This window comes from Myiozetetes cayanensis, unplaced genomic scaffold, assembly GCF_022539395.1.
Source record: "Myiozetetes cayanensis isolate MyiCay16 unplaced genomic scaffold, myiCay2020 scf9, whole genome shotgun sequence".
Lineage (NCBI taxonomy): Eukaryota > Metazoa > Chordata > Aves > Passeriformes > Tyrannidae > Myiozetetes > Myiozetetes cayanensis.
Window position 1 is genome coordinate 17849711 of NW_026088185.1, and position 19101 is coordinate 17868811.

Here is a 19101-nt window from a genome sequence, read left to right on the forward strand (position 1 = left end):
TCTTGTCTCAGTCACTTCTGCAACCAAACCAATTTAGGATGAAAACTTTCCAGGTATCAAGTTTTTTCATCAAGAACTTACTGTCACATCTGCCCAGCTCAGTCTCAGGAGCGACTGGGGAGTAAGTGTGGATGGAGATTTACTTACACTTAGACTCAGTAGGGCATCATCTACATGGGACGATTTTCTAGTGATGCATGCATAATACAGTGACACAAAACCCTGCTCTACTCTCCTTTCATTTAACCCTTTTTCCAGATGATATAAGCTGAATTAGTCCTTCTGAATCTGAGATGCAAGTGCTCACATTCATGCTCATGTTATGACAAGAGCAAAGCCTGGACCATATTGTAGAAAGGACATGATCAAAACTGACCTTGGTGCTGCCACGCAGAACCTGCCCACAACTTTCTAAATGTTTAAACTTTAAAATAAAGAGAAAAATGAGCACTGCAACATCAGTTATTGTTGTAGAGTTAGACGGTTGTTACGTCCAGTTTTAAAAATGAGTAATGTAGACCATAAATACAGAATATAACATTTCTGGAGAGCAGCTGCACTGAACTCCAGTTCTGTAATTGAACGTTTTGAAGACAGAAAGGTGCCTGTCCCCCAGCTTGAAGTAGGATCTCTTTTTTTTTTTTTTTTAATGGTGGAAACAGTGTTGTGGCTCTCAAGTTTTGCTGAGCTTCTTACTCGGGCCATCCCCACATTTGCAATGTCATATAGAAAACTAAAAACAAATTTAAAAGGGACAGAGAAGTCATGCATGACAATCCAAACTAGAATCAGCAGATTCCCCACCTCCACCCTCCCAATTCAGCATTAAGGGGGAAAAAAAAAATTATGCAATTTGCATTTTGTATTTGCTGATGAATTTTTTACAGCTTTGCAGATATTTTTAAGTAATAATATTGTCACAATGGTTGTAGAGCAAATTTGTGACTAAACAGATAAAAATGACTACGAAGGACCCAGCAGCAACCATTTAGGGAATGGATTCCTTGGAACTGAGCATTCATAATCCAGTGCCTACTGTGCATTCAGTCCCTTCAATGGCTATGGTAATTAGGTTGTCTCATGTTATTGTGACCTACAATCTATCTATGGGGACACTCCAGGGGAGCTCTGGGTTCTAAATCTACTAATTTCACATTTAGAAAGACTCAGGCATGACAACAATGTTGAATTGATATGCAGAACATTCAGATAATTTTAAACACTTGAATCATTGTCCTCACATGTAAAAAGATCAGGGCTTCCTTCAAGCACACATTGTGCAAATTCACTGGGTGTGTCACATCATACTGAAAGGATGTTTGCTGAAATGCAACTGGGCCATGGAAGTGGTAGTTGATTAAGTGGAAAATAAGGAGCCTTGGGCACAATGACCTTTATGAGCCATGCACAAAATTTAAGCTGAGATTTACAGCAAACTTTTATAGTCAGTTTTTTCTATGCTAATAGAAAATAAAGTAATAAATCAGAGTATATAGTTAGTTTCTTGCATAAGTTAGAACCATCTTAGGAAATTTTGTTCAGTTGTTTATTTTCTGGCTTTAGCAATATAATACCACTTGATCCAATCCTAATAAACAGGTCAGACAAAGCTACCATCTAGTAATACCCTCATGTTAAATAGTTCCTCATTGTCACAGTATTTCCTGGATGACTTAATAGCGTGGTCTCACTCTGCTCAAACATTATAGGCCAGTGGGTAACCATACGGAAATTTTGTAAACAAGTTTCCAGTTCAGGTCAGAGCATCAACCCAGACCAGACAAACAACCGACAGTCTAATGCTTTATGAGAGTTTGGGGGATCTTCTTACCATGTCCTTTACTCAAATCAAACCCAACTGCCATTGCTCAGAGATAGGTCATGACACGCAAATACTCCCTACAAATTTCTGGACATTGACAGATGAGCTCTGAGTGCCTTTCAGCAGCTGCTCTTTCAGACCATCACTAAACCCACCTTCACAGCCCTTCACCAGCAGCTTCAGTGAGTGCAGGAGTCTGGGGATGAGAGAAGGGAGGCAGAAGGACACATTTCCCTTTGGCCCTGTCAGAGAATGGAAAGAAAGAGGTGGGCAGACACCTCAGAGTGACAAATATCAAATTGCCTGGCAGGATTTGCCAGGTCTTCCAGAGCCCTATTAATGCAATAAATTCATTTTGGGGAGGGCCAAAAAATTTCAAATCACGACACACTGAATGCTTAAAATACACCCTATGAGTTAGATTGAATACAAAGTATGTACAGGTTCTCCTGTGAGAAAACTGAATGTATTTATCTTTTTAATTGAATCTAGCCATATAAAATGATCCTGTTAAGTAGATTAGAAATCTTATATACTGGGCCCCCGTGTGGTTTGCCTTTAATATCTGTGCATTCAATTACTGCTTTCAAAAAGCAGGAATTATTCACTGCAATCCTAATGCTATATTTATTTGGGATTTAGGCCTATTTTAAGATTAGGCCTGACTTAATTGTACCAAACTATCAGCAATGTTGGAGTCAGACTGTTGTAACTCATTATCACATATCTGCATTCTGTAAATCTGTAAAGAAGAGAATACGTCCTCTTGCTACTGCTGGAATAAAATTAGAGGATGTCTGGGGAGACTGAAAAGCACTTTTATCCAAATACTCCAGCAAAATATTTTTTTTTAATGCAAAAATTTGAGACTGAAAACTGTTCTACTAAAAAATAGGTACAACATCAGGGAAAAATGTAAGTTACATAATTCACAGGGAAAAACTGACTGTCATAGCAAGAAAGCATTGCAAGAATCTGCATTATGGACCAGGAGCTCCCATCAATTGCTCCATGGAACATGCATTAGGAAGAGGTGAATAGTCAGTCATTCCTGTCTTTTCCTTGCAAGAGATTCACTGACATCTCAACTTAAGCATCTCAGCAGAGATCAGCCAGACACTGCCCAGGCGCCAAGGGTAGAGAACAGCCCTCTCCTCTCACCCACAACACCACCCTTCAGCTTCATCAGCAGTTCCTTCACAGCAGGACTGCTCTTCTCAGCTTTTGCAAGACAAGGAGGTAACCTTAAAAGACTAAAGGAAATGGGATCAAAGGACCTTGAGATTTCTATTACACTGTTGCTATTTCTGCTACTATGCCTTAAATAACACAGCAAATTACAACTATATGCTTTCTTTCTAAATCACTTGTTATCAATTTTCTTTGTTCAATCATTAGCTATGTAAGCATATGTATGGGTATCTACTTATTTATTTCTAGCCTGGCTACTCCTCACTCACATTGCAATTCCTAGGAAAACTCCCATCACGGTTTTTAGAAAAGCCTTCTGAAGCATCGTGCTAAAGCTCTTGCATAAATCCTAGCCTTGACCTTGCTCCAGGTGAAAAGTACTGCACAAGTTCAGCACAGTTGCATGTGGTCCCAGCTCTGGAGCTTTACCGATTATATCATTTATCTAATAAAGATGAAGTGTTATCATTTAAGAAGAGATTAAAGAACATGGATAGCAGCTGCAAGGACAGGAAAAATTGCAATTGCTAGGAAAACATTTGCTTTCATCAGTCAGCAAAACAGTGCTGTAAATCTGTGCTATATTTGTCATGGTGTAAAAGCAGTGAGAAGAGAGTTACCAAGAGTCTGGTTGTGTTTCCTGTGTGTGCAAAATGATCATTGCTTGCAAAATCAGTGTTTTGCACAGATTAACAACAGAGTTTACAATGCAAGACAATATAAGCTTTCATAATAAAGAATAATAGTCTTAGACATTAAAAAAAAAAAAGGCATCCATAAATATAAAGTTATAGGTACTCTGGACTTCTCTATCAGAAGTGAGTACTGAAGCAAGATAGACAGGTTTAGACCTTACTTGTGACAACTAGAATACTATTAAGCATCAACTGAAAGCAGTTTCAAAACTCCCCACACTCCAAGCTTCCAATTTAAATCAACTTTTAAAAATTTTTTTCCTGAGTGACTACATAGTGTACTTGCACTTAAAAAACGAGCAGGCATTCTTTAATTTACAGCACACAGACAGCACTATGCCAAGTACCTTCAAAATTAGAAAGCATATAATATATCCTTTTGTCCCCTAGTATATAAAGCTAAGGAATTTCTCAGTTTAATTAAATAAATATGGCATTTTTCAGAAAATATTTGTAATATAGAAGATGGAAATGCTTCCACTAATATCTGGTTAGAAAAAAAATAAATAAAATTACTTTGAGGTGTTCATTTCTACCTTACACAGAACAGATTATGTCAAAGAGTCCAGAGACTCCATTACAAGGTGGTTGTTATCAAAAACAAAGTATTCTAAAAATGTAGAGGCCTCAAATGATTTGTTTGGATTTTGAAACAGACAATGTGTCTGAAATTCTAGCCACACATTGAAGTAGAGCTGAAGAATTTTGCCTTTGGGATTTTTCTTATACACAAAATATATGTTTATTGTGGAATAGTTCTGTAAGGTATAGATGAGTCATTTTTAACTACAGTATTTCCCAGATAAACACAACTGCTGTGTTTATAATGAAAATTAATTCAGTTACGTAGATAGTTCAGTTCATAAAACATCTGACAGAATGGAAGAGGTATTTGACAAGTCCTAACTGGTATTTTTTCTTTAAGTTTTCAGGTGCTTTTTGGCTATGAAAGAAAAAGCAGTGAGAAGTATATTCAGAAAGAAAAATCTGCTTGGAAACATCCTTTCCCCCAAAAGTTGAGTGCAACTGCAGGGATCAGTAAGGGAAATTAGGTAGAAAAAGCCTGGTTACTCCTGTGATCAAACCACCACGTAGCTAAGGCTGGGCCCTGTGGTGCTTACTTTCATACAAATCACTAACTAATCTCACCCTTGTTTGACACAACAAAGGGTCAAATTACACAGGTGTTCATTTCCAGGTGTTTCTTATATATTGCCATTACTTAATTGTTCATTCACCTCATTCAGTGAGGCTCCAGGAGTCAGAGCCAATCACTCCCATTCCTCTGGACTTTTTTAAGAACCTACCCCATCTTTTCCTCTTTACACACAAGGAACAGTATCCCAGGTCTCCGAGAGAACAATACCTTGCACAGAAGCAGTTGACACCTGAGCCTCTCTGGACTCAAACAGAGCACAGTGCAGAAAGGGAGAGAAACATAGATTTGAATGTGTTCCTATAGTTACTAAACTTTAAACATTAACTGGATTTTTAAGGATAATTTTGAAGGAAAAGTGGGTAGCTAACATGTCAAGACAAAGAATGGAGTTGATGCTAATGACCTTGACTGTCTTTTGCTGCTTAGTAAGCTAATTATATTAAACAAAACCAGAGCAGAGGAAATTAGAAGGCATGTTGATGTTTCTATTCCTTCCAAATCAAAACAGTAGCCAGCATGATGTAGGAAAGCCCCTTCAGGTTACATACACCGAGAAAGCTATTGTATACAGCATACAAGAAAAGCCAAACAAACAGTCTAAGTATATTTGGGTTTTAATAGCCAAAGGCTATCTCTGCTGTGACTGTACCCTCATATATTCCAAATGCTCTGTAAAGCAGAAATCCACCTTTCATGTCAGACCCTAAAAGAATATTATATCTTAAAGTGCAATTGAAGTGAAAACCAGAAATTATCTCCTGGAGCCCAATGTGTTTGATAATCTTGGAATGGGTAATAAAACTCTTCTGCAGTCTTTTGGAGGAGCTTTCAAGAAGTCTTTTGCAAGGAGGTATTTTCTGAATTTGTGTCGCAAAGCTACTGGTTAGTAGTCATGGTTTTGAGTAGAAAACTATTTGCAAGTTACTGTCCCCAAAACATGACATCTGGAGCTCTATAATAATTATGTAAACTCTGCTGACATAGTCCTGGGCTCACAAGCACACCTAGCAGCTGACATAGCTACTGCTAAACACCCACCCTCCCGTGGGGAAATAGCGGGGCTCCTGAAAAGCTGGACAGACAGCACATGCCAACCCATCCATATTTGTTTCTCACCCTTGTGGTGGGAGCATGAAACCACTCTTCCAACAGAAAAAAAAACCATGATATTTCTTTTGCTAAAGTGTGATGTAAAAGACAGACAATAATCTAGACAAGTCACTAATTTTAAATTAATAAATATTTAAATTAGAAAAGCATAACCTTTTTGAGACGGAGGGAAAAAAACAAGTGGCCGTTTCATCATCAGCATGATCCCAACCTACATATCCCATTTTTTCACTGTACCTCCAGAAAACCTACACCCTGATGGCATAAGTATCCTGGAGACCCACAGTCTACAGTAGCTGGTGACCCGACCACAGATACTTACGCATTCACGGCTAGGTCTGCCTGCCACACCTAATACAATATCACGACCAATAATTTAATTACACAAAGACCAGGAAAGTCATAGAATGACAGCTCCCATTCTCACACACAGCGCTTACCTCAGGCACAAAGTCAGCATCAAGGACTACATGTGCACGAGGAGATTTGTTGCTGCAAACCTGTGCATTTAAACATAGCACTAACACAGCAGCACTCTGCAGAACTCACAGACTGCCAGGTATGTAAAACAACAGAAACATCTCCATTTCTTGACACAAATGGAAAAGCAGAGAACAGCATTTCAGCTGCTGTAAGTTGCCTTCAGAAGCAGCAGGCCAGCTGGAACGCCATCCATGCTTCCCTCGGGTTTGCCACACCATGAGACGCCCTCCTGCCCCTCCTCAGGTCTGCTGGACTGTCTGACTCCTCCGTGCACTCAAGTGAACTCAGTGCAGCCTGGTGAGCAAGCTGTGCAGAATTTTTAAGTTACAAAACCCATGTCCAAGTTTGCCAAAAACAGTGACCTACATTTAAGAGTAATTAAAAATCTCGAACCAAAAAAAAAAAAAAAAAAGGGGGGGGGAAGGGGGCAGAAGATTGATTCTTTCAGGTGTTTTGCTTTCTGTTTTAGTGAAACAGCACCTCATCAAGCAGCTACTCCCCAAAATCATCTTAGCTGATACATTGCTGCCGCATCTACTGAATGAAATGCTGGTCTCCTCCCTCCCCCCAACCCTTTCTCAGTTCATGAGGGCTCTATTTGCAATGCTACACAGAAAGATTAGTTGTTTCAACTTCTCTGTTTTCTTATTTCCAAACAGCTTCAATCATGTCTCTTTTGACTGACCTCAATAACATTTTCTTAAAGACTCTATCCTTCTCCTTCCCCTCAAAAAACATAACCAAGCAACTTTGTCTTGATATCAGTACAAAATCAAATCAGAATGTGAAAATAGACATTTTAATTTTAAATAATGTTTCTGCAGTCCTGCATCTCTGAACTGAACAAGCATTTTCTGCACTTTAACCTCTAGACAAAGCAACACCAGAAAACACACATTAAGTGAGCTACGAAACAACAGGCTCTAACACCATTACTCTTCTTCTGGATTTACCACTGCTATATTCTGTGATCTCAGACAAACCATTCAGCTTGCACTTCAGCCTTCTTAACTGTAAAACAGGTATAATGCATGCTGAAGCATCTCAGAATGCTTTAAAAGTTTTGAAATTGAAAGAGACTTTGAAAAGATGGCTCTAAGCACCAACTATTATTTTCATACAATACAGACTGCACTACTAAGGGAAAAAACATCCTGGCTGCATAATCAGGTTTAGAACATTGGCTTATGTATATATGCTAGAGGAATTTCAAAGAAAGTGTCATATTTTTAAACTACATGTGACACTACCATATTTAATAGAAAGTCATCACAAGTTTTTTTGTGCCATGAGTCTTTGTAATAAAAGCATTTGGTTTTGTGCTAGGGTATAATGGCTCTGCAAGAGCTGTCAAGATGTATCTTATCAAAAATCCATGCACTAGAAAAAAGGAGTGGTTACCCAAAGAGGGTTTGGTACTTCAGAGACATTAGAATCTATTTCGTTAATAACACGTATTTGTGCATTTGTGGTTTGTGGCTCAGCTTGATCATATTGTAGCATTACCCATTCTCTCCAAGAGGCTTTTGTTGTGGCACTTCAAGGGCAGATCCACAAACAACCACACTAAGCGTTCAGTAGCACCCAGACAAGGGAGGATCAGGTGCCAGGAGCCCTGACAAACCCCAAAGCCGCTGTGACATCCAGCACTATGAGGATTTACTCACAGCGCATCAATGCCTAGTTGAATATTTAGTGTACAACCTGATTCAGTAGCCAGTTGAGAGCACGAAATCATGCAGTGTCCCAGGCTCAGAAGAACTGTTAACTGACAACAGGGTTTTCTACTGTGAGGTTGTCAGAGATACCAGCAAAAGACATCTGAGAGGTGTTCACTGACCCGTGCAGTTCCCAGGGATGAGGCCACATGCAAAGGTGTTTGCATCGACAGAACCAGCACAGCTTACTAACTTCACTTTGTGAACATTTATCAGGGCAAGACCTTTCTCCACGACTATCTGGTTTTAAATCTGCACAGCCCTAGTTAAGAAAAGAATAAAGATATACCATTTAATGTGCTTTATACGATTTCTCTTAAATACCAAGAAACACAGGATCTTGAGTGATAAACGACTTTCTTGAGAAATAATTAACCATTTTTTACTGAAAAACTTGTGTGACTTTCTTTAAAACAGGTCAGCTTCTGTTTTACAAAAGGCTTTAGTCTTTCAGTAGGAGTTTATACTGCAAAAAGAAGAGAAACTCAATACAAAACAACCCCCCCACATTTATAGAGAAGGGCAAGATTTCTGCCTTCTGAAACTATACGAGAATTACTAGATTCAACATCATTATATGGAGTTGTAGGTAGAACCATGATCCTACTAATTGCATCGAAAGTATAGACTGTCAATACTCTGTTTCAAAATATTTCAAAGCAAATTAAGGTATCATACTCAACTTGCCATTGTCACATACACATTTGCCTTTAAGTTAGACACCGAGAAAGAAGGAGCTTTACAAGAAAAGTTATTCAATCAAGAAGGCTAAATGAAGAACTCATAAGCAAAGGGCATGTCCTGAAATAGCTGAAGCATAAAAAGCAAAAGCAGAGTTTAAATACAGTTCAAAACTGATGAAATCATCTAAAGCAGCAAAAGATGGATGGATTTCTGGGGGAACAGAGGAACAGAAATCACACATTTCTATTGGAAGTGTTTCAAACTAAGGGCATTGTATATTTTTCTCAGGTGTCTTACTCTACAGGACTCTGTGGTATTACACCCACAGAAAATCCATCCTGTCATGTTACAATATTGGGGTTTTATCCCCTTTTGTATGTTGGCAAAGAAGAGGCATTGCTGTGAGAAACAAAAGATGTTCAGTAGCGTGCAGATCTTCCATGACTGGAAGCATGCCAGATTATAGAATCAGAAGATAAAGAGAGAAAGAGATAGTCAAGCACTGGTGTTTCCTTGGGGATATTCGCAAACAAGAAGCAATATTATATTATATATTAATGCCCCTGAAAGTCAAGCAAGATTTTTACCACTGATTTCAAGGAAACAGGACCTTGGTTTCTTAGAACTAAAAATATCTTCTGTGTCCAGTAAAACATTTTTTATATATATATATTATATATATATATATATGATCCTTATTACATAAAAAGCTGGTTTATACCACTCTAGTAGTGTACATTTCATGCTCATTTACGATGTCACAATACTGAAACAGTGCCAAGCCAGAAGAGCTAGACCCAAGAGAATGCATTTTTCCCAGAGGTATACATTTTGAAGAAAATAATATCTACTACTCTCCTACATTAGAAGATTTCAGCTATGCAGCTTTCAGAGTCAACTTTCATTTCTTTGTATGTTAACAGGCTTCTCCTTTTTAGCTAGCTATATGATTTCCTTTCTCACAGTTATCATGGGCTGTGCCAAGGTTAACTGCCAGCCTTGGACAATCAGCAGTCTATTGAAATAAAGCAGCTCCTTGCAGAATACAAATGAAATCCATAGCTGGTAAATATACACTGATCAGATGAAGCCAACTGGGCATAATACATACATCAACACTGCAGCAGTGCTGCTGCCATGTACTTATGGGGGTTTTCCACAACATTTTTGTCAGGTTTATTTTAAAGCTAACACCCCTTTTGGTACAACACCTACTTTCCTAAAGCACTGAGGTCAATGAAAGAAACACCTTACAAGGTGGCTTGAAGAAGGGTGAAGTAAGTAAGAAGGACACCACACAGTCTACTATCTATCTTACTAGTCTAAAACTATGGGAGGGTTTGTATCCACATCTGAGCTTTGTGACAGTTCACAGTTTTCTGAGTTCTCATGTAACAATGGCAACAACAGCAAAATCAGTCCTCCAAAGTTTTGGCTGAGTTAAGAACGCTTTTTTCAAGGTTGTGCTGCTTCCTCCCTGCCCCTGCCAGTCCTTGGAGGACAAGAATAAAAGAAAAGGGTGTGGGGGGGATTGTGAGAAAGTTTCAAAATAACTTCAGTTCAAAGGTTTGGGTCACTGCTTATCACTCTCTCAACTGTTTTTTGATTTTAAATCCTTAATAGTTTAAAATAAGGACACTTGTCTCTACTGAAAACATGAGTAACTTCTTCCACAGTTTGTGAAACAGATTGTGCTGTAAGCAAAGTGCTGCACATCCTGCTGTTTATCTCAAGGTTATGCTGAGCGTCAAACAAGTTATTTGGCCCACGTTTAGTTGAATATATTTCCCAGTGTGGTACTGAAAGTTTACCAGCAGAATTAGTGGAGCAAAGCAAAGAAGCCTTAACAGAAGCACTGTATTGTTCCAGTCCACCAGTTGATGAAATCTGACTTTTCCTCCACAATATCAATTAATGAGACTTTTCAATAAAATTGACATAACAGCTGCAGTCCCCTAGAGGACCAGATCCAGGATGTTCATTTCTGGGTTTTGTTTGCCTCTGCCCACCCATGCCTTTATTCCTGCAACTGGAGGGAAGAGTAGATGGGAATAGTGAGAAAATATGTTGCTGTCTTCACACTTGGCTTGGTTTCCAGCTTCAGTGATGAAAAACTGCCAGCTTTCTGATGTTCATGTAAACATTAAAATAGAACTCTACCTCTAAATGAGATTTCAAGAGACAAACACATGCAAAATGCAACTTCAGAGAAAGAAATTGAAAATTTGTACCCAAAACGAGTCCTGGCTCTGCTAAATCAACAAGCAGCTGGTGAAGAGATTTAGGGGTATATACGTGTTCAAGCTTGATAATGAGCCGTGATGGAAGATGACTCAGCTGAGCAGTGAGTCATCTGAGCTAGAAAAGAGAAAGCTGAAGTATAGATAAAGTTCTTTATCAGAAAAGGCTGGCTGGTGGGTGGTTTTGTCCTTGATTGAAAACCCTGGCAACCTACTGATCAGGAGTTTGTAAACACTCTCAGGAAAAACCCTTCAGCAAACAATAAAAGATCTTTAAAGCAGTTTTCACCAATTAAAGAAAAAAAACAAACAAAACCAACCAATCAAAGCAAAACAACCCTCAAGAATAAAACCAAGGACTTCACCAAATTCCAAGAAAGAAAGGTTAATTACATAGAAGAAAGCAAAGTCTTTAGGAAGGTCATTAAATTGTTCTTAATACCTTTTATTTTGTATGGGTTTCTTTTTAACCTCATTTTTAAAGTGTGCTTTTGAAGCCAATAACATATAATATATGGTGTTAATAATAGAACTTTCCCCAGTTGGTATCAGACAGCACTGGGATGCAGCTTCAGTGTTGGGTGATTTTGTTCTCCCCAGCTATTCATAATGTGCCTGCTAACATGCTTAATGGTATGCACTGAATGTGCACAGTTCCACCTCCCTGGGCTTAGCTGGCAGCCCATCATCTTCCCAAACTACTTTCTCCACTGTCATTGTAACAAGCAAATGCTTCTGTGCACTTCCAGTGGAAAGTCAGAAAAGTGAACTACAATATCTTTAGCTGCTGTTCAAATTCACTTATTTCCTTACCTGCATAGCAAAATTACACTATGCAGGAGTAGTGGATGTGCACAGAGGTGTGGTACAAAAAGCATGATACAGGCTTGAGTCCAAATGAAGCTGTTCATACAAGAGTATTCCAAGACTTGCCAGTCAGTTGAACTAGATCATCTGTTAGTTAGTAAATCCACTGACATCCGGGCCAGTCAAGGCTTCTGGTATGGATTTCAGGTAAGCGATAGTCAGACAGTTTCCCGATGAAGTATCTCAGCTATCCAATCAGCATGCTGAGCACATGCTATCACATGAAGTTTAGTCCATTAGTCTCACAGGCTAATTTAAAGGAAGCTCAAATAAGAAAGTAGGTAAGGTCCACAGGCTTGCTTCATGACTCAGATTGCAAGTACAGGAAAAAAAAAAAAACAGGAAGCAAAGTCATAGGAGCAGGCTGACCTTAGCCCTGAGAAAGCTCAGGAGTGCGCAGGATACTGTAACAGAGAATTGCATGAGGGTACTCCTGGCTATCATGGCTTCTTGTGATAACTGGAGACAAAAGACTTTGCAAATGTTTCAAGCTCTGTGCTACGTGTCCCCAGAGGGCTGCATGGTAAGGCAGAACTGAGATGAAGGGCACAAGGAGACACAGAGCCTAGGGGAAGGTGTTAGGCAATCTTGTAATATGCAGCCAGAACATGAAGATCCACTCCCTTAAGCAGTGATGAAGTGGAGCAGGATTCTGAAAGCTCCTTTAAAAAGCCACTCCTCAAACACAGGAAAATAAGCAAGAGCAGCCTTGGGAAGTCTAGGAGTGTGGAACAGCCTCAGCAACGCACTGGTCTGGCTTACATATCTCAAGAGGTGCTTTATGAGGGCTTGACTAAAAAAATTACTCTCAAAATGTACAGGTTTTATAAGCTAACCTTATGATTTGAAATCCTGAGTTATACACGCCAACTGCCAAGAATTCAGTGTTTCATGTATAGGCAACTACACAGCCACAAGCACATAAGTCTTGCAGGACTTCTACACTTTCTAGATCCGAATGGCATAAACATCCAAAATAATTATAAAGGACCTGAGCTACAGTGTAATCTTCATAAGCATGTAAAGAAAAAAATGAAAACCAACTAAATATAATTTGATTAATGTTACTTACCACCATATAATTTAATTTATGCAACACTGATTCATTGCTGGGTTCTTAATTTTTTATAAAGATCAAAGAAAGAAAAAGAGACTCCAGTCTTATTACCAAGAGAAATATGCTTCTCCCTGAAAAGATCTCTCAGTAAGCACTATCCTACAGAATCAGTGATTTTGATTTTAATCTTTTTGTTTTCATTTCTACTTGCGCATGCAAGGAGCAGAATTTAAGAGATTACTCCTTGTGTACAATGAGCTAAACATACAACACATTTAAAAACTGAAGTGAGTCCTTTTTCCTTCCTTGGACATGCATATACAAAACTCTGAGGGGGAGAAGCATGTACCCTATTGTTACCTATAGAAAGAACTGTGAAAAAGGATTAATTGTTAACGAGGATAAAATTGAAAAGGCAACACCTGCTCAAAAAGAGTCTCTTCGGGAGACTTACTGCTTCAGAAATATATGATGGGAATAAGTTAAGACAGATAATGGCTAGTCATGGGATGTATGAAATACTGACTAATTATACATTGCTCCAAACCACTGGTTTTCATTACTGACATAAATCAAGGCTGGGCAGCAACTTAGCAAGTCTTGAAAGACAATAAAAACACCCCTAAAAGAAACTGGCAGTTAGAGTTAGCAGAGAACGTTGTGTCCAGAAATACCAGATGCCTTTATAAAAATATAGTATGTTTTGCTAAGCAATGTCTAAAAAGTTTTTACAGCCAAATGGAGCTTGATCTTTAACAGCTGAGGAACAGAGGTCCTTATTATTTAATTAAATGCTCATTTTAGCCAACATTTATTTAAAAACCTAAAATGAAGTGATTTTGCTGCAAGGCAAGTAGGTGAAATGGAAAAGGTTTATTCATATAAGTCTAGGAGTCATGACTGAAGCAATGATTTTAGAATAAAAAGAATCTGCTTCTAGACAAGGAGTTACTGTGAAACACTAAGTCCATACTAGATGGTTTAACAAAATGGCCCTTTGATTTGAAAATCATTTCTGCCCCACACTTATGGAAGGACATTTTGCTCTTGTTTTGATTTATGGTCACTAGTCCTCATGTCCACGAGCATCGTGTCCCTCCATCAGACATAGCATATCTAGAGAAAATTCTTAGATAATGGCTGAAAAAAAATCTGATTTGGTTCAGCAGGGAAGCCATGATCTTTTCAATTACTCCTTTTATTTAAACACTATCCCTCTCTCTATTAAAAATACTGCAACTTCCCACTTTCCAAGCAGTCACGTGCTCTTCATACAAACACAGAAAACATTTTGCAGATAATGTGACTAAGTAGATGCCTTTGAAGCCAACAAGCCTATTTACTCAAGCACAAACACCATTACTTTTAATGTCCAAGCAAAGCCTCAAACTGAGTGCCTGATTTTCCTGAAACCCCTCATGCTGCAGCTGAACCCATCACCTTTACCTCTGAGTGCCAGCCATCTGAGTGCTGCACAAGGAGGAAACAACCAGCCTAAGCTTGTGGGGGGCAGGTGGGTGCCTACAGCAGGTGCCTGCAAATCAGCACTGGACCCCTGACTGGGGAAAAGATGTCTCTTGATGAAAGACCATGTGCCTGCAAGGGCATTTGTCAGTGGCCATGCACTGCCCCTTCAGCTCACAGCCATTCAGGCAGTGCTCCTTCAACATCCCACCACACGAACAAGGAAGAGAGACCCTTGGGTATTTGCCAGGCAGCAAAGTCCCCTCATCCATCAGATCTCCTAACCTCCAATTGCCCCACAGAGCGCCCATTGCAGAGGGGAGACACACAAGTTTTTTTGGGTGTTCTCGCCCCATGGGGCAGTGGGCTTTGCACAGCTGCAGATGTCCAAAATTGGCACAATTTCATCTGGATACAAACCAGAGAGAAACTCCATGGATCATCCAAAACAATACCAGATAGAGACTGGCCTGCATTTTGGAGCCTCTAAAGAGCATAATTTTATTAAGCATGTAAAATCCAATAAGCACAAAAAGGAAATAACCAGACGCTGCCATAACAGGGAACACACCGAAGCCCTGCCTAAATTGGAGCTGTCTGGGAAGTGAGCTATTGTAAGGAACCCAATGCTCAGACACTCTGATATTGCTGACTACCCTGAGCAAGCATGGCATAATGGCAAAAAAACCCAAACCAATAAACCAAGGATACCAGTACTGAATTTGAGTTGGTCCTATCTACAGTCAAATTAAACAGATTTGTTCTTCTTCATTTTCCAAGTAGCACTGGCATTCTTCATGAACACTGAATATGCTCTGTTCCAGAAAAGCACTTTACAAAATGTTTTTAGTCCTATTAATGTAGTTTCGGTTCCCTGATCCCAGCCATCCTGGAAATTCGTGTGTCACAGCAGACAGCTCCATTCAGCTTTGAGATGAAACCTCTGGGCAACCTGCCCACACCAGTCTGGAACTGACTTATTTCCCTTTGATGGTGTGACATGGCTGAGAGGCTAAAAGAACTCCCAACTGCAACAAATTTGAGGCTTCCCCTAAAGGAAAGGTAGTGAAACAAGTTTTTAAGAAAAGGCACAGATAGCACAGCACAGCAGATACTTACTAAACCTCCTCCATACTTTAACTTGTAGTACCCTGTCTCATGGCCCTTTTTTCATATTGTGACTATACGCCTTCATGCTAGAAAAATACATTTATATTTTGTGTACAATCTAAGTAAAAAATTTAAACACTAATGAAAAAACCACATCTGAGCAAATAAAACCATGAAACCATGAAAAAATTATTTCCCAGTATTAGCCCGTGTGGATGTGGGAATTTCTAAGTAGTAAAACATGAAGCAAAACAAAGCAGCAAAAATGAAAACGTGCTGCCTGAGAGCTGGTGTAGCTCACTGGAGTCAGTAGAAAGGACATCTTTTACCATTTAGAGATCATGCCGGTTCCATTATTTGTATCTGAAAACTTACTGTGCAGGCTATTGGGCACACAGGGAAATCCAGAGGTAGATACTTATTTCTTTCATGTTCCCTGTGTGAAATAGCAAGGCTCCGTGTATCAAAGCTGCATACAGAAGGTTCATTATGTAAGTGACAACTATAATATTAAACTGAATAGAATGATAACATAATTCAAGAAATCTAATTGCTACTATGCAGGAAATTCATTTTCTAACAATACACAGCAAAAGCTGTCTCAATCACTAAAAAAAATCCACCCCATATAATTTTCTTTCATTTTCAATTTTATAAAAATGGCCTTAACTCCTTCTGTAGACATCAGCACTTAACTAGTCAATCAATCACCAGAATCAATCACCACACCTGCTGTCTCCATTGTTATTCTTTAAAGAAAAGCATAAGTATAGGAAAACATGTGCTGACTAGGATCCACCAGAGGCAAATTAAAGAAAGAAAACAAAACCAAAAAATGTATTCTAATTATTAAAATGAAATACCTTTTGAAAACTGTAAATGAAAATTATTCCATCAGATGAGAAAGAAAAGTTGCAAAATTTACAAATATAACATGTTAATTCAGTGACAAATAAAAACTAATTTAAATGTAATATTTATCTGAAAATAAAAACCCATCTCTTAATAACTCCTGCTGTTCATTATTATCAAAATACCTTGCCAACAAAATCAGTATCATTATTCTTACTTACAGATGGCACAACTGCAAAGACCTCAGCAATATCAGTGCAGAGCTTTGATTTTAGACCTGACCACTGGAACAATAAAGAACAGATCAAAGACTAATTTCTATATATTCTATAACATAAAACTCAATTAGACCTATATTCCCAAGTTTAATATTTTACTATTCTCACCTCTTAAGAGAGAAAAATCATCTAAGTCAAGGAAGGGAAATAGAGAGTATAAAATAAATCTTCTACCAGTGTGCAAGTTAGTGCCCTTTCCAGATTCCAGTCACAGATGAGAAGAATCGTGACAATCATTAAGGAACTACACTCCTCTCTTCATCTGTAGATTTAACACTTCCTTACAGATATGTCACCATGGACCAGATTCAACTGAGAAATGTAATAATTAACACACAAATCCCTGGAAATGCATGGTGGGTTTCTATTTATTTATGCTAATAAGGCATAAATTTTCTATGCAAGTGCACCAGGAATTCTCACAGTGCCTCTGACAGGAGTCAGGAGCCAGCATCCCATAACAGCATAACTCCAAGTTGTTTAAACAAAACTTGAAATACAAGTAGAGATGACCTCCTATACAGGTGGAATGAAAGCTGGCACAGAATAGAAGGCTGCCCATCATTTTGGCTTTGCAGGATACGCTTCAGACAATAACCAAAGCAATCCTTGTTTTAGAGCTCGCTGTGTGACACAACTGCACAATGAGTGTTTCACTCTGCAATCTTTTGCTAGCAGGATCTCTCCAGCTCTCTGAGGCAGAGCATGCAGGGCCTGGGGCTCGGTGTGCCCACAGCAGCATCCAAGGAGGGAGTGTCCCACACTGCGACGCAGTGGCCACTGCTCCCACAGGACTGCTGTGCAGGTCCCCACGACCTCCCAGGGCAGGAACTGATGCAGCCATTATCCCACATCATGTGCAACTGGGAATAGCATTTGGCATTTCGACATCAATGGGCTGCACAGCACCTAATCTTTATTTCATGGTCACAGCAGCAGACCGTGTAGAGAAACAGCACACACAGCACTTTTAAAGTCAATGGCACCTTAGTTTAGGAGTCAACACAGATGTAAACAGATTCTTTTACAAAAACATCCTAAACCTGCTTTGTGTTGAAGGAAATCTTTTTTGTATGACCACATACAAAATCATCTTTTCAAAGTGTACCATGGGTTTTTTCCCACATTCTCACAACGAAAATCCCATTAAAAATCCTAAATTCTGTATGGTAATATCATGAATGCTTTACTGCAAGGCACAGTCAGTGGCACGGCACAAGGAATGAACAATTCTGTCATATGTAAAAAGCAGTATCTAAATACCCCAGAAAACATTTCTTCCACCAGCATCAGTTTTTTAAGAGCAGTACATATTGCAAATGGGTACATTTCAGCATTTTAATACAGTGCAGTAACTTGAGATAAATTTAACACTTCAGAATATCTAAATCATAATTGCATTTGCCTCTTCGGGATTTATAATAGGCAAAAAAAATTACACTGGTCTGGTGACACGTGATATGACTGGTGATATGTTATGTTGCAAATCTTTTTTAGCCAGAGTTTGGTAACTTTACTGAACTACTTTATATTTGCCATAAACACCACAGCAACAGCACTCCAGGTGCTATCTGCAAATGGGGAATGTGAAGATGTTTAACATGATTCTTTAGAAATAGCACACTAGGTAGGTGGATCCAACACCAGGCTCCATTTCCCCACAATTCTTCCATCTCTAACTGGTAGTGTGTTAGACCAAAGGGCTGCACATACCATTAATTAAAAAGGAACAGGTTATGGGAATGTGTCAGTTCCGCTGGAGGATGCACAAACATAGTTGGATTTAGACGCATTTTCTTTTCATGTCAGTGAGGGCTCTTATTCAAAACACAAAACCATGTCTCACTTCCTGATCCTGCTGCTGGGCAGGGTATCCTGCTAAAGGGTGGAGCAGTAAATTGTTCAAGAAAAACTCTGGCTGGCAGCCAGTGGAAATTTCATGTGTTATGGATCATGCTTCTATTCTACTGTGATTCATCAGCTTCAACAGCCACTGATGATGGGTGTATGTGGCATGTGCCATAGGATATATTTTCTACTAGAGGAAAATTTGCCCCCAGAATATTTTGGTCTTTCTAAAGTGTTTAACCGAGGCTTATCTAGAGGCAATAGGAGGTTCTAACAGCAGCCTACAGCTATTTCAAGGGCAGTTGTGAACAAAGACTGTAACATGGGAAAACAAACTGCTACTGGAAATTGAGGCCTGGGAGATTCAGGCTGGATATTTGGGGGAAAATAACTCCAGCAAGAGGTCACCCTGGAAAACATGGAATAGGTTTAATTGTCATCCTTGGAGGTTTTCAGAATGCAGCTACACAAAACTCCAGCTGGCCCAGTGATTGTTCTGCCTTGAGATGGATGCTGGACTAAA

At 39.1% G+C, this 19101-nt stretch overlaps 1 protein-coding gene across 1 annotated transcript in view; it reads right to left on the reverse strand.

The window, feature by feature from the left end:
* Positions 1-6537, reverse strand: part of ITGA6 (integrin subunit alpha 6) — a 72076-nt gene extending 65539 nt beyond the window's left edge. Inside the window, exon 1 of the mRNA XM_050340180.1 lies at positions 6418-6537. The gene's annotated coding sequence lies outside the window, so the exon portion shown is untranslated. The remainder of the gene's footprint in view (positions 1-6417) is intronic.
* Between the last annotated feature and the right edge of the window lie 12564 nt (positions 6538-19101).